Source organism: Fundulus heteroclitus, chromosome 13 (genome assembly GCF_011125445.2).
Source record: "Fundulus heteroclitus isolate FHET01 chromosome 13, MU-UCD_Fhet_4.1, whole genome shotgun sequence".
Lineage (NCBI taxonomy): Eukaryota > Metazoa > Chordata > Actinopteri > Cyprinodontiformes > Fundulidae > Fundulus > Fundulus heteroclitus.
The window spans coordinates 14,272,793-14,284,904 of NC_046373.1; positions in this window are offsets into that span (position 1 = coordinate 14,272,793).

The window sequence follows — 12,112 nt, forward strand, 5'->3', positions numbered from 1 at the left end:
TACAATTTCACCCTAACAAGGGTTTAAAAATCAAGCTGTTTTATTTTTAACTTCAGCTGTATTGAGCTGGGATCACAGTTTTCATCTGCTAGATCAGGGATTTGAAACCTGCAGTACCAGAGCCACAGGTGTCTCACTTCATATTATTAAGCGATTAAATATTGCCCTGTTTTATGATTTCATTCTTTTATGTGCCCCTGTGGAAAAAAAACACTGGCCCCACCTTGGCCCCCCCTGGTAAATTTGTTCTAGAACCGCCACTGCCTGTTAGTCATTTGCTCATTTGTGCTTTATGAGGGATCTAGAATTTCACCTAGAGCAGGGGTTTAGGTGCGAACCCCAAAATAGCAGAGCTAGAGTTCTGTGTTTTGTTTTCTTTCCTTTTTTTGGGGGGGGGGGGGGGGGGGGGGGGTGGTGGTGATGATAATATAAGAATAAAGTTGTAAAATTGTGAGAAGCATTTCATTTCCTTCCCCCAAGAGGTGTTTCATGACCCCCCCAGGAGGTCCCGCCACCTACTTTGGGAAACCCTGCCCCAAAGAGTGTAAAAGGACAAAAAGTCTGCTGCTGAGGACCAGATTTTAGGAAAGAATGTTATTAAATACAGTCAATAATGATCGAGTGAGTTGTTCTGATAAGAATGAACTGCGTGTCTTTTAGACTTTAAACACACAAATAATTTGCTGGTTCGCGTCAAACATTTTTATGAGTCCTTCTGTGGGACTGAAATTCAGCTTCTTTATCAGCTTGTTCTTTTCCAGGAGGCAGATAAGGATCACTGCCTGCATGTTTTGACCTCTATCAGCATCCTCCTGCAGATCTACAGTTTCCTTTGACAGCCCATATTTAACACCCTTTTGAAAAAAAAAAATGGTTTGTGGTGCAAACACTACCGGTGTGTTTTTGTTATCATAACCTGATCGAGGATTTAATTGTTTTATTTAGGAAGCATAGTTTTATCCTCAATCAAAAGTAAAGCAAAGCTCCTCCTAATTAGGTTTAAATTAGAGCACAAGTCCAAATGTAAAAACCAGGTCTTTATTGTAATCCAGGTTACATGTTAGCTAACCTAAGAAAAAACAATAACCTACACAAGGAGACATTAGGTGTGTTCTAAATATATGTTGTTTATTTACAATGTCAGAAGCCGTGCGTGCACCAAGCTCTGATTTTATCAAGCACACATTGTGGAAGCAATGCGTGGCGTTTCCCAATAATCATTATTATCGCTCCATGGGCAGCGGTAATAATAGCGCCAGAGCAACAACACCTGTTTCTTGGTATGCGGTGATGGCACCGTGACACAAACCATACAATGCACAATTATTCGTGAAAGACAAATGAAAACTCGATGCGTATCGTTGAGACTTTTTTCTCATAACTGGGCTGTTTGCATTTCACAGCAACACTCCACCCAGCGCTGAAAATTTATTTAAACGTTGTCAGAGTGGCCCGAGTAGGCCTCAAGCTATGATTATAGCAGCAACACACACACACACACACACACACACACACACACACACACACACACACACACACACACTTCCATCTGATAATGCACACATGCAGGTTTGTCAAGATCACAGATCACAAACTCTTTTGGAAGCACTTGATAGGGATTATTTTGGTATTATGCATTTTAAATGATCCTCACTTAATTTTAGACACAGATTATCTTTCTGACGAGTCTGTTGTATTTGTAAGAATATTTTTTAATCAAATAATAATGAGAATTTCTTTATATATATTCAAAATAATAACAATATATTAATATATTTACTATTAGTAGTTTTGTCTTCAGTGTGTCAAATGTTTAACCTGACCCTAGCCAGATGTATGTCGCTCCGCCTAGCTTCACTCACATCCATCTGGGACCTCTCCATAGGAATTGCCTTTTTTGAAGGCTGGGCCTTATCAAAAATCCTTGCATATGATTGGATAAGCCACTTGTCTGTCATCTTAATCGATGTGCTATTTCAACCACTCACACCGAAGCTAACCCGTGACGCTGATGAGAGCAATGCAGGAAAAAAACTTTCTTTTTTAAATGTGTTTGCGGCTCTAGTGGCACGCGTTTTATTGACAGTGAGCTGACAGGAAGAGGGGGGAAGACAGGCGGCAAAGCGCCGCGGCTCGGAGTTGATCCCGGGCCGACCGCGTTGAGGACTAAAGGCCTCCTAACATGGTTCGCGCTACCCGCTCCGCCATGGGCGCGCTGCGGAAAACAAAACTTGCCAAATCCGGTCAGGAGAAGGGCGAAAACATCGTTTCCATCAACAAAAGCCTTCAGAGCCGTTCTCTGATGTTCTTTTAATGAAACAATATTAGGTAGATTGGACAACATGGAAGAAATAGCATCATCAATGTTAACGCTTGCTTCCTCGATGCGAGCCGCCATTGCTATCTGAATCAAAACAGTCTCACGTCACGGTCGCTTCTCCACTACGTCACATCTATGAAACTCCAGCCCTGCATCCTGATTAGCTGGACAATAAAATTGGTTGGAGAAATCACTCTCTATGGAAGATGTCCCAGATGGATGTAAGTGTAGCTATATCAATCTGGCTAGGGTCAGGTTATCAAATGTTACCCTTGAGAAAGCTTTATTTTACCCCCTATTTTTTATTTTATTTTTCAGACTCTTCCCATGCCGACTACAGAAACTGATGGACATTTACTGTACCGTCTCTGTAATCCAGTTTCACATCATATCAGTCGCACGTTTGCCGTTAGCGAACAACACTCCCCCTGCAGCCACTTTTAGACGCCGTTGCAAGGCTGACAAAGAAACGTCTGAGTGCGTCCTTACTGCCGCCACCACTGTGGTGCAAAATTGACCTCAAAGCATGAGACTCCAGGGAGTCACCTTATACGCAGGTGTGACATTACAGCGTGAGAAAAGCATGCTGGGAGAGCTCACAGTGAGGCTGGGGAGGAGACAGACAATGAAACAGATACAGGAGACTTGCAGAGTAACTTCTTTGTGCCGCTGCGCAACATTCACAGAGTTTTTTGTTGACACCAGAATGTGGAGATTAAATCTGCTTAGGAACAAAAGCGACGTCAGCCATGGAGCTAAAAAAAAAAAAAAAAAAGGTGGGACAGTAATGTAATTTGGATCCTGCTGGTTTTCTCTGAATGCAAATTCACTCTGCTTTAGCAGGAAGTGTCTTCAGTCTCTTTTGGCTCTGACAGAACAGCTGTTCAAGGAAATCCTTGAATTTCAGCCACCAAACGTACGAAGCTGGTAGAGACGTATCCCCCCCCAAACACTTGCAAGCTGTATTTGCAGCAAAATGTGGCGCTGCAAAAGTGTCAGTTCAGGAACTCTGAACTCAAAGGCATTACCTTCCTGATTTTCATTTGTAAAAAATACACAAATATATATAATTTTCATTCTGCTTTCCAATCATGCATTACTTTGCGTGGATCTATCTCATAAGATCCCAATATTATACACTGAAGTGTGTGGTTGTGACGTGACAATATGTGAAAAACACCACAAATGCAAGGTACCTTATGTGATAATAAATGTTATCATACAATGCTTTATCTTAAATTAGAGAGAACATCTGTCTAACATCCACCCATTCGGGTATAAATCTGATTTCATCTCCCTTTTGATTTAACAGCCCTTTTGTTTGTGCTCCCCCTTCTAAACTGGGGCTGCACAATTAATCGCGTTTGCAATACAATCGCAACTTTAAGAAAACCCCGATTTCCAAATCGCAGAGGTCTGCAATTTTTGCCTATGTAACAATTAATGGATCAGATGCGTCCTTTAGGTGTCGGTAATATGCTTAAAGTGGGTTTGCATCCACATGGAAGGGAAGAGAGCTCCAGCAGTGAGATAATCTAATTTAATTATTTGTTTTAGAGTTTATATAATCATGCTGTTTTTACCAGAAACTTTCAGGAATCTCACCATAGCATTAATTAGCGGTCAAACTGTTTAATGCATAGACTTGTGTGTTGGTTGCACTTTGCACTATATGTCCAACAAGGATTGATGTCCTACTCAACAAGCTATTCTCTTGAACAAGAATATTCCGATTGATAAAAACAGTTACATTTCTTGTTTTAAATCGTCCTTATTTACAAACATCTTTATCCACAGGACATTTTTTTGTTGCTCGTGGTTAACGCAGCGAAAAGTCCAAATGAAACTGTAATCGCAATTGTGGTTGAAACATATAGCAATTTGGAAATTGTACCGCCCTATTCTAAACCTGTGTGTATTTTCACATTTTTTGTGATTGTTTCTAATTAATAACTCACACAAATGTGATTCTCCAAAGCTTTTCGAATCAAAGGGCCCTTTATTGACGGCGGTTCTCCTCAGGCAGGCGCGCTGAGGGCGCAGGGCCGGCTTCCTCTCCGTTCTGGTCCTGAGTACCTGCTGACATGGCTGCCAGGTGACTCAGGGAGGGAGGGGACGGGCAGAAAGAGGCTGGGCGACGGAGGCAGATTGTTCGGAAGATAAAGTGGGGGCAGGGACGGGGTGAGGGAGAAGGAGGCTGGGTGTGGTGTTGAGAAGCCTTGAGCACATTCCTCGCTGAGGCCGCACCCAGCGTTTCTGCGTCTCTCTACCTGCCAGTGTTCGCTTTCAGGAGTTATGCGTCGACTCAGTTTTCCTGTACTTTCTCTCTCTCTCTGCTTTGCCACTTCTTCCGTCTGTGGTCTGCGCGTTTCGTTTGCCCTCGCTCTCTCCGCCTCAGCACATCCCCACAGCTGTGTGCAGACGCTCGCCTCTCATTCCTCACGTTTCATAGTGATTTAACGTTAACGGGGCAAGAGCAAACACACAAGGTGAGAGCTCAAGAAACATGGCCTCGGCTGTTAGTGAGCGAGTGTGTGTGTGAGATACCAGGACACGGATGATTGGGCAGACATTCTGACAAGAGCCACTCCCTTAGAAGCAGAACATACAGTCATAGTTTGCCCTATCAAAAGCCTATCAAACAAGGTGTGTCCTGTGCTAAGAGCACAGTTCGGGGCAAAGGACAGACCATATAACTACAAACAAACGCACAAGCACACTGGTGCACATTTATCTCTATTACACCCCTGTGCTGATGTCAAGATTTCTTTCTTTTTCTTTTTTTTTTTCAGATGAAGACTGCATTAGTTCATATCAGCGCAGTCAGCGTGGGGCAAAAGTGTGAGAAACGTCAGCCGAAGCAGCTTCGGGTTTAATAATCGTTTGCGGAGCGTACGCGCAGCGACATGCTTTAAGAGATCTGACCTTTTTCTGAGGAGATAAAACGAGACGTTACAGCATGCAGCTGGGAGACCAGTTTGAAGGAGCTTTCTATAAGAAAAGGAGGAAATGATTAAATAGTCTGTTGACGCAGCCTCGGTGATTCACCATGGAGAGAAAAAACAAAGGATGATTCATTCACACAATGTTTCATATAGAAACATGGACTCCAAATAAGACACAAGGACATTTATTCTAGTTTTGATAAAAAAATATTAGTGCAGTAATAGTTTCTGTAAAGATACACATTAAGCTTAAACTGATAGCAGCCATAATTTAGAAAATAATGTAGCGATACTATGAAAGTTCATCTAAACAGTTCAGTTAGTTGTGAACAATCAACAAAATGACAATGGTGAATCACAGGTTGAAGTATAATGACATCAGGCCAGCCAGCTAAACCAGGACATAAAGACCTTAAGACAATGATTACACAACTTTTTCAATCAATTTGTGATCCTTCTTTTTAATCTCCTGTAACAATTCTGGCAACAAACAAACAATTAGTAATCATTCTTACCTTTAATTTGATCTCAAACCCCCAAAATCGGTGTTTCACGACTGTCAGGTACTGAAACCGGCCACAACTTTGGGAAGCGTCAGTCTACAGCCAAGTGTACGATGCTGTTATTCGGCGAGTAAAAAAGCCTGGATTAACCGTATTGGCAAATGTCACACTGAAAAAAGTCCTGTTGTTCTGATTGTGTTTTTTTTTCTTCTTCTTCAACTATTCTGGTTTTTATTCAGAAAATTCTGAAATTACAAATGAGTTGAATGCATTGTTTATCAACAGTTATCTGAAAAGTAACTAAACAGAGGAGAAAAACAATGAACGAACCAATGGAGGACATTAAAACGCATCTTACTGTAAAATAATCATAACAATAATTGAAAAAAGCTTGAGGTATTAGAGATATTATATATGTCAAAGGTCAGGTCTTCCACCTTGTCTCAAAATAAAAGTCATGCTTCCCCATTACATAATTATAGTAAATTAACAGTGACTTTTGTGTCACTGTCAATTCTGTGTAGGAAAAATATAAAACTGGATCCTTGTCCAGCCTTGTTTGCCACAGTTCCAGTTGTTTTAAACTTTTACTTGATGGCTGTGACTGCAGATGTGGGTAAGTTTAAGCAAGAAGATGTTTTCTTGTAGAGATTTTTGGCTTATAAAGACAAATGAAGACACATCTGTCTTCATTTAAAAGGATTTCTCCTGTGTTTCCCTTTTTGAAAAGTTATCAGGAGAAATGGACCCATGTGCTGAGTCACTAATACGCCAAGGAAAAAGAAAATCACAAATTAAAAGACCGTAACCATTTTGATCAATTTAGAAATGTAAAGTATGAAAGAAATATTCTTTAATTCTACTTATTTTACAGGAAGTGCTAGCAGTGCTTTAAAGCAGTACTTTTTTGTACATTTTCTGGGGGCAGGATTGTGTTAAAAACATTGATTTTAAAGCCTTTGACAGATTGTTAACAAGACGTGCTCATAAATATGGAGACATTTCTTGACTCAAATCCTCAACATGATTCTAGAAAAGACTTGACTGAAATTCATATTCAGCAAAAAATACCAAATCAAGACATGCACAAGAACAAGTAAAAACTTTATAGTGTGTAGGAAATGACATTACCTATGAATTTCCTGGAACTTGTGTAACATAAAAAAATATGTAGTATGCACAAATTTAAAGGGTAGTTTTAAATTGATAAAGAAGAAAATGGGATTGACTCACAGCATTATTCATGATCTTGCATAAGTGTCAATGGAAACTATAAGGTAGATTAATTCAGTCAGTAATGCAGACTAACACGTTCTACCCTATCATTTGTAAGAAGGTCTGGCTTGTTTCAGGAAACAGTGCAATGATCGCAGGGTGAATGATCGCAGTTACAGTTGTTTGGCTGCAGCATCTATTAACCTTGGATAACAAAAAGCAGACCCACAACTGGTTCTGAAGTGTTGAGCAGCTGAATTTCTACATCAAGAAAGACTCTAAAAAACTGGCTGATGCTCCAGATTTGGCTACATTTTGAAAGGAAATACTCTGTTAAGCAACAAAAAGACAACTGATAGGCGGCACAATGTTACCGTTGGAGGTAACCGCCACAGCCGTCATTATGAGGTCCCAAACATTTACAACCAGTTGTTAAAAGTGGAAGTGATGTAACTCTGTAGTCGACGTGACCTGTCGGATTCCTTTTCAGAAACAAGTTGTCTGTTTTGGAATGTGTTTTAAAAAGAACAATAAAGTGTATCTGCATCTCAGCTCTTTCAAACTAAGTCGTAAAAAGTAATTTGTTACTTTGAAAGGAGGGAGGCAATGGAACTACAGAGGGGGAAAAAGGCAACAAAACCATTGATGGCATTAATTAATTCTGTAAGGTTAAAATCATGGTTAGAGTTTCCTTATTTTGGCTAGTTTGCCAAAACTTGCCAAATGATTATTAACCAATCGGTGCCTCCATTTTTGTCCATCATCCATTTGTACCTCTGTCAACCCAACTAATTACTTACTAATTATCCATCCATCCATCCATGGTTTACCAGATCCATGTTTAAAGCCTAAAATTAGCTGGCATTGTCACAAATCCAACATCATACATTTTTGCATTTTCTATTTAAAAAACTGGCCTAAAATGAATAACAAATATCAAAATCAAGGTTGGAAACGTGTTGAATTTTAACTTGGAAAAGTTAAAATGTGTCCTGTATCCTCAGGCAAACAGCACAGCAGATTTTTCCTGTGTTGTTTATTTCAATAAACTTTGGCACCATTTATTAGAAGCCAATGGTGAAGGAATGAAGGGTGGCTCAATGTTTTTTTGGCACTACTGCTATTAAGGAATGGCGAAAGGCGGAAATCCCGGGGGTGGAGTGCGCTTCTCAATGTGTGCTTCTGTGTCTCTGCTCTGTCTTCTTTAACCCCCAGTCGGTCGTGGCACATGGCCGCTCACACTGAGCCTGGTTCTGCTGGACGTTTTCCTTGCCACCGTTGCTTCATACATGCTCAGTATGAGGGATTGCTGCAAAGCCATTGACAATGCAGACGACTGGATGCTTCAAGTCAAAGATTCAATGCAATCTGCTGGGTTTCCTTCGATAGGAAGCTTTTTGACCAATCTGTCTGTCTGATTTGATTGAATTTGACATCGTAAAGTGCCTTGAGATGACTTGTTGTGAATTGCCGCTATTGTATTCACTTCCTCTTGTCAATAGAATAAAACATACTAACATTTTTATGCATTTTGGCCTTTCATTCAAATGAAAACTCCGTTTTACATGATTTAAAACGATTATTTCTGAAACTCCGGTCAAAGTGTAGAGAGATTGGCATCTCCGATTGTTCATTTCCAACTGACGTCATCCCAGGAACCACACAGCATTTCTTGTCTTCACCTCAGAATTGAGACTTGAAAATAAAAACATACATTACAGTTGGTTCAAATTCTTTTTGCTTGTGTGTTTAGACAAGCAAAACTGCTCCAATATGCTGAGGTGAAAAAGAGGTCAGCTGTTTTTTTTACCAACTTCCTTACCAATACAGAGGTGCCATGTTGTTCAGTGCAAAGACATATATGAAGATTGGACAACGCATTGACTGTTGCAGCACATGAATTATGGCCGCCATCTTGGAGCGGTCATCCTAAGAACAGAACGAGGATACCAGAGGCTGATTCCACAGTTTGCTCAGCAACTTTTTGGTAAAGCGACACCCATTCATGTCACACACATACATACATACATACACACATACATACATACACATACATACATATATATATATATATGTTAGCTCTTTGTTTAAGGTTTGAAACCTGTGAAAACCCATTAAGTATTCGCCGACCTTTGCTTCAATAACAGCGTTGACAGTTCACTGTTCCTGCTAAACACGTTACACTGAGCAGCACTGGCGACCGCTTCAAGATGGCGGCCCCAAATCTCGTCAGTGGCCATAGGTGATAGTGGTCCATTTTTTACAATGCCTATGGTTCTGTGAAGCGGTTTTTTGGAACACTGATCTCTATAATACACTTGAGTGCTAATAGCCGCTGTTAGAACGAGTCGCTTTGAAGCCACCAGCCGCCATATTGGTACTCCCTATGTTCCCCCAGTAACTAAGGAATATGTGCGCTACAGCATCGAATAACGAGGATTTTCTCATGTTCAGGGGGGGGGGGCTTAAAACTTTTAAAATGTCAAATCCCATATAGTTTTATGTTATGTTCTAAAACTACCAAGTACTGAGAAAGTCGTGCTAAAATATTTAGCATTTTATTTATTTAAATATATATATATAACATTTATAAATATATAAATAACAATATACAAAAACATATATTTACATATATGTACACAAATATATACATATATACACATACTTATATATACATATATATATATTTAATATGAATAACGTGTAAAATATTTCAGCACCTAATTTCCTAGTAGTTGATAGTGTTAGTACATCCACTGACTGTAAAATTACCTGTGAAACGTTTTCACTCAGCCAGAAAACTGCTTGTTGTTGCAACCAAATCCTATGGGATTCTGTGAGAGTAGGGAGGAGCAAGATGGTGGCCAGTGACTTCAGTATTTCGGCAAAATCAGCACTCCAGTGTATAGTTTAGCTCAGTGGTTTGGAAGGATTCTGATTGGCAGCCATAGGATTTAGCTTTGCAGTACAGTGCCCCCCCCCCCCCCATGCATTTGGCATGTTTAAAACAACGCTCAGAGGCGTATTTATGCAGGTCCGTGTGGATGAAAACCTTTCTGAAAACGATCCAGAGTGTAGGCTACAATATATATATATATATATATATATATATATATATATATATATATATATATATATATATATATATATATATATATATATATATATATATATACACTCCTGATCAAAATCTTAAGACCAGTCAAAAAATTGCAAGAATTTGCATTTTGCACTATTGGATCTTAAGAAGGTTCTAAGTAGAGCTTCACAATGTTAAAAGGACAAATCAGTGCAAGAGACAAGAACATTTGAGCAGGGAATTGTCTGAAAACTGCATTTATACTCAAACATGATTTTTTCAGCTGATCAAAAGTTTAAGACCATAGTCTTTAAAAGCCAAAAGCTGTGCAAACATCTGGATTCCATGTCATTTTTTGTGAAGTCTTTACACTGTCAAGACATCCTGATGGCAAAAGCAAAAAAGCTCACTGACTTTGAACGTGGTAGGATTGTTGAGCTGCATAAGCAAGGCCTCTCACAACGTGCCATCGCTGCTGAGGTTGGACGCAGTAAGACAGTCATTTTGCATTTTTTAAATGATCCTGAGGGTTATGGAACAAAAAAGTCAAGTGGTAGACCCCAAAAAATTTCACCAGCTCTGAGCCGCAGGATCCGATTGGCTGTCCGTCAAGACACGGGACGATCCTCTACCCAAATTAAGGCCATTACTGGTGCTGACTGCAGCCCAATAACCATCAGACGGCATCTGCGAGAGAAGGGCTTCAGAAATAAAAAACGTCTTCAAAGGCCACGTCTTCTTCAACGCCACAGAATTGCCCGTTTGGACTTTGCAAGGATGCACCAAACATGGGACATTGAAAGGTGGAAGAAAGTTGTCTTCTCTGATGAGAAAAAAATTAACCTTGATGGTCCTGATGGCTTCCAACGTTACTGGCATGACAGGGAGATCCCACCTGAGATGTTTTTTACACGGCACAGTGGTGGGGGCGCCATCATGATTTGGGGTGCGTTTTCCTTCAATGGAACAATGGAGCTTCAGGTTGTGCAGGGGCGTCAAACAGCAGCTGGCTATGTGGAGATGTTGCAGCGGGCATCCCTCATGACTGAGGGCCCTCGTCTGTGTGGTAATGATTGGGTTTTTCAACAGGACAATGCTGCAGTTCACAATGCCCGCCTGACAAAGGAGTTCTTCCAAGAGAATAACATTACTCTTTTGGACCATCCTGCATGTTCCCCGGATCTAAATCCAATTGAGAACATTTGGGGATGGATGGCAAGGGAAGTTTACAAAAATGGACATCAGTTCCAGACAATGGATGCCCTTCGTGAAGCCATCTTCAACACTTGGAGCAACGTTCCCACTAGCCTCCTGGAAACACTGGCATCGAGCATGCCTAAACGATTGTTTGAAGTCATCAACAACAATGGTGGAGCTACTCATTACTGAGTCCTTTTTTTTGACATTTTAATTTCTGTTTTGGGGGGTTTTCGGGTTTTTTTGAGCTATGGTCTTAAACTTTTGATCAGCTGAAAAAATCATGTTTGAGTATAAATGCAGTTTTCAGACAATTCCCTGCTCAAATGTTCTTGTCTCTTGCACTGATTTGTCCTTTTAACATTGTGAAGCTCTACTTAGAACCTTCTTAAGATCCAATAGTGCAAAATGCAAATTCTTGCAATTTTTTGACTGGTCTTAAGATTTTGATCAGGAGTGTATATATAATTATGTGGGGGAACAGCAAAACATAACATTAAAGAAAGAAAGAAAAGAAAAAGTGTTGAACAACCTGATCAGATATTTCTCAATTCTGATTCAGATGTTAATCTGTTGACAAATGGTGAATTCCAATCATCAATATTACTATTTGTATACTTAGTAAATACATTTTGTCATGCTATTTTGACCAGGTTGTCAGTTATGCAGTGTGCTGTTTACAGTACTGATCCCCAAAAGTTGCCAAAGATAACACATCTATTATAGCTATTTATAACTCTAACATCTGGAAAAAACAACAACGCTCAAAGTTTGAAACGAGTTAGTGCAGTGATCAAATATCAGATCCTTGAAGAGAACTAATAAAACACCAGTGAGGCATCCGTGACACCGA